This window comes from Bombina bombina, chromosome 12 (genome assembly GCF_027579735.1).
Source record: "Bombina bombina isolate aBomBom1 chromosome 12, aBomBom1.pri, whole genome shotgun sequence".
Classification (NCBI taxonomy): Eukaryota; Metazoa; Chordata; class Amphibia; order Anura; family Bombinatoridae; genus Bombina; species Bombina bombina.
The window spans coordinates 156,466,279-156,471,492 of NC_069510.1; positions in this window are offsets into that span (position 1 = coordinate 156,466,279).

Consider the following 5,214-nt stretch of genomic DNA (forward strand, 5'->3'; position numbering starts at 1 on the left):
TAAACAGGCCAAAAAGCCTGCTGCTGCTACCAAGACAGCATGAAGGGGTAGCCCCCGATCCGGGACCGGATCTTGTAGGGGGCAGACTTTCTCTCTTTGCTCAGGCCTGGGCAAGAGATGTTCCGGACCCCTGGGCACTAGAAATTGTCTCTCAAGGGTATCTTCTAGAATTCAAGGACCTTCCTCCAAGGGGAAGGTTTCACATGTCTCGCTTATCTTTAGACCAGATAAAGAGACAGGCATTCTTACATTGCGTAGAAGACCTTTTAAAGATGGGAGTGATACACCCAGTTCCAACAGCAGAACAAGGACTGGGATTTTACTCAAACCTGTTTGTAGTTCCCAAAAAGGAAGGAACTTTCAGGCCAATTCTGGACTTAAAGATCCTAAACAAATTCCTCAGAGTTCCATCATTCAAAATGGAAACCATTCGTACAATTTTACCAATGATCCAGGAGGGTCAATATATGACTACCGTGGACTTAAAGGATGCGTACCTGCATATTCCTATCCACAAAGATCACCATCAGTTCCTGAGGTTCGCCTTTCTGGACAAGCATTACCAGTTCGTGGCTCTTCCCTTCGGATTGGCCACTGCTCCCAGAATTTTCACAAAGGTGCTAGGGTCCCTTCTAGCGGTGCTAAGGCCAAGGGGCATTGCAGTAGCACCTTACCTAGACGACATTTTAATACAAGCGTCGTCCTTTCACAAAGCAAAGGCTCATACAGACATTGTTCTAGCCTTTCTAAGGTCTCACGGGTGGAAGGTGAACATAGAAAAAAGTTCTCTGTCCCCGTTCACAAGGGTTCCCTTCCTGGGAACAATAATAGACTCAGTAGAAATGAAGATCTTTCTGACAGAGGTCAGGAAGTTAAAACTTCTGAACACTTGTCGAGTTCTTCAATCCATTCCTCAACCCTCCATAGCTCAGTGCATGGAGGTAATAGGACTCATGGTTGCAGCAATGGACGTGGTCCCATTTGCTCGAATTCATTTAAGACCATTGCAACTGTGCATGCTCAAACAGTGGAATGGGGATTATGCAGATTTGTCTCCCCAGATTCAAATGGACCAGATAACCAGAGACTCACTCCTCTGGTGGTTGTCTCTGGATCACCTGTCTCAGGGAATGAGTTTCCGCAGACCGGAGTGGATCATTGTCACAACCGACGCCAGCCTCTTAGGCTGGGGCGCGATCTGGGAGTCCCTGAAGGCTCAGGGTCTATGGTCTCAGGAAGAATCTATATTCCCGATAAACATTTTGGAATTGAGAGCGATATTCAATGCGCTCCAGGCATGGCCTCAACTAGCGGAGGCCAAATTCATCAGATTTCAGTCGGACAACATGACGACTGTAGCGTACATCAATCATCAGGGAGGAACAAAGAGTTCCCTGGCGATGAGGGAGGTAACCAAGATCATCAAATGGGCAGAGGATCACTCCTGCCATCTATCAGCAATTCACATCCCAGGAGTGGACAACTGGGAAGCGGATTATCTGAGTCGTCAGACTTTCCATCTGGGGGAGTGGGAACTTCACCCGGAGGTTTTTGCCCAGTTAACTCAACTATGGGGCATTCCAGATCTGGATCTGATGGCGTCACGTCAGAACTCCAAAGTTCCACGTTACGGGTCCAGGTCCAGGGATCCCAAGGCGACATTGGTAGATGCCTTAGTAGCTCCTTGGTCGTTCAATCTAGCTTATGTCTTTCCACCGTTTCCCCTTCTCCCCCGGCTAGTAGCCAGGATCAAACAGGAGAAGGCTTCGGTAATTCTGATAGCTCCTGCGTGGCCACGCAGGACTTGGTATGCAGACCTGGTGAATATGTCATCGGTTCCACCATGGAAGCTACCTTTGAGGCAGGACCTTCTAATTCAAGGTCCATTCGAACATCCAAACCTAGTTTCTCTGCAACTGACTGCTTGGAGATTGAACGCTTGATTCTAGCTAAGCGTGGGTTTTCGGAATCAGTTATAGATACCCTGATACAGGCTAGAAAGCCTGTCACCAGGAAAATTTACCATAAGATATGGCGGAAATATCTTTGTTGGTGCGAATCCAAGGGTTACTCATGGGGTAAGATTAGGATTCCAAGGATTCTATCGTTTCTCCAAGAAGGATTGGAGAAAGGTTTGTCAGCTAGTTCCTTCAAAGGACAGATATCTGCTCTGTCTGTTTTGTTACACAAGCGTCTGGCAGCAATGCCAGATGTTCAGGCGTTTGTACAGGCTTTAGTCAGAATCAAGCCTGTCTATAGACCTGTGGCTCCTCCATGGAGTCTAAATTTAGTTCTTTCAGTTCTTCAAGGGGTTCCGTTTGAACCTCTACATTCCATAGATATCAAGTTACTATCTTGGAAAGTTTTGTTTTTGGTAGCTATTTATTCTGCTAGAAGAGTTTCTGAATTGTCTGCTTTGCAGTGTAATTCACCTTACCTGGTGTTCCATGCAGATAAGGTTGTTTTACGTACCAAACCTGGTTTTCTTCCAAAAGTGGTTTCCAATAAGAATATTAACCAGGAAATAGTTGTTCCTTCTCTGTGTCCTAATCCAGTTTCTAACAAGGAACGTCTGTTGCACAATCTTGATGTGGTTTGTGCTTTAAAGTTCTATCTAAGAGCAACTAAAGACTTCAGACAAACATCGTCCTTGTTTGTCGTCTATTCTGGCAAGAGGAGAGGTCAAAAGGCGACTGCGACCTCTCTGTCCTTCTGGCTGAAAAGCATCATCCGGTTGGCTTATGAGACTGCTGGAAGGCAGCCCCCTGAACGAATTACAGCTCACTCTACTAGAGCTGTGGCTTCCACATGGGCTTTCAAGAATGAAGCTTCTGTTGAACAGATCTGTAAGGCAACGACTTGGTCTTCACTGCATACATTTGCCAAATTTTACAAATTCGATACTTTTGCTTCTTCGGAGGCTATTTTTGGGGGAGAGGTTTTACAAGCAGTGGTGCCTTCCGTTTAGGTTACCTGACTTGTTCCCTCCCTTCATCCGTGTCCTAAAGCTTTGGTATTGGTTCCCACAAGTAAGGATGAAGCCGTGGACCGGATACACCAAGTAAGAGAAAACAGAATTTATGTTTACCTGATAAATTTCTTTCTCCTACGGTGTATCCGGTCCACGGCCCGCCCTGGCTTTTTAGTCACGTTTAAATTTATTTTTGTAAACTACAGTCACCACTTCACCCTATGGTTCTCCTTTTTCTCCTAACCATCGGTCGAATGACTGGGGGGCGGAGCCTGAGGGGAGCTATATGGACAGCTCTGCTGTGTGCTCTCTTTGCCACTTCCTGTAGGGATTGAGAATATCCCACAAGTAAGGATGAAGCCGTGGACCGGACACACCGTAGGAGAAAGTTAAAAAACATCAGCTATATGTAGAAATATTTAATTATGAATAAATAGAACATATTCGGTTACGTAAAGAACATTGGAATATGAAATATTCATCTTTAAATGAGAATATACGATTGTGCATATGAGCCGGCTCCTAAACTTTTATTCCAGCTTTTTCTAATAAAGATACCAAGAAAACGAGGAAAAATTAATAATAGGAATAAATTAGAAAGCTGCTTAAAATTGCTGCTCTATCTGAATCGTAAAAGAAAAAAATTGGGTTTAGTGTCCCTTTAAGCTATCCAAAGCACAATTATTTATAAATGGGTTCAGTACTGAAAAAAATAACATTAGCTAATTTTACCTTAATATTGGCTTAAAGGGCCGTTATAGTCATTTTAATACTATCGACCCTGCACTACTGTATCCATTTGCGTTTTCTGTTGCTTTCTTTTTTCTCTAATTGTCAGCTGTGCTTATTGACTGCTGTTGCTTTAGACAATGTTTTTGTGTGCAAATTTACACTGATTGGGATTGGGGAGTGATTTGTCTTTGGGGACACTTTTCATTTAATTACCTCTGTGAAATTTAAAGCACGACTCCTTTTTCAGGGACGAGAGTGGTCGAGTGCTGTGCGGTGTCATGAGGATTGGACTGGTTGCCAAAGGCTTGCTTATTAAAGACGATATGGAGCTAGAGCTTGTTCTCATGTGCAAGGAGAAGCCCACAGAGAGCTTGTTAACCACCGTCAGAGACAACCTACCCCTTCACATCCAGGTGAGACACAAAGAGTCACATATTGCCTGGGGACACTGCAGTTACTGCTTTGTATGCGTCAGGTGCAGCTCTATGCCACTAGGATATATAATAGTGAAATAAAAGGACAGTTTTGTCGGATGATTCCGATTCTTTTGTTAGCAGTAGGAGCGAAGGAAAGAGAGGCACACACACAAATGCTTTCACTGTAGTATCTTGAAATGAGCACCAGGATCCCCCCCCTCCTTAGCACGTTCAGAAGTGGGTCATTTGTAGGGATGCCGCAGCATGGAATATAAGATTAGGAGACCGGTGACAGATGGAAGCTGCAGCTGCAATAACAGGTTTGGCTGGTGGCTCGTGCTCACTTATTTAGCAGCCTGAAGGGCTCTGGATATGGGCAAATTCTCTTGTTCTCCTGCCCTCTGCCCCAGTAGTCGTACAACTCTGTTCTCTGCCCTTTAGTGCTTTTATTACAGATTTACATCGCAGAGACCGGCTTTCTTCAGTGCCCCTCCCCCAATGAAAAGCATCAATAACAAAAAGACACATTTTGTGATGTGTTATTTGCCTCTTTGCTGTACTTATACCCAAGTTACAAATAAAATGTTTTATCAAATAGGCATTAAAGATATTTAAAAAAATGGTATCATGCTGAAGGAAATGGAACCGTTTAAACGAGAATATAAATAAATAAATATATTTATTAGTCTGAAGAAGGGGTGAGGCCCCCGACACATCACTAACATTGATTTGAGCACAATAACGCACTTGAAAATCCAGAGAGTGACAGCCATTTTTGATATTTGTGCATTATTTTGCTAGTGTCCTGGTGACTGTTGTTTTTGGTGAGATTCTTTTTATTTTTTTGGGGTACCAAAAGGTTAAAGGAACATTAATCTCAAAATTGAATCGCCTATAAAATGCTTAAAAGGACATCATGATTCAGATAGAACATTGCCAATTAACTTTTATGATCTATTTTGCTTCATTCTCTTGGTATCCTTTGCTGAAGAAGCAGCAATGCTGAGCCACTGACATGAGGCATATGTGTGCAGTCCCCAATCAGCAGCTTCTGAGACTACTTAAGTATGCTTTTTAACAAAGGATACCAAAAGA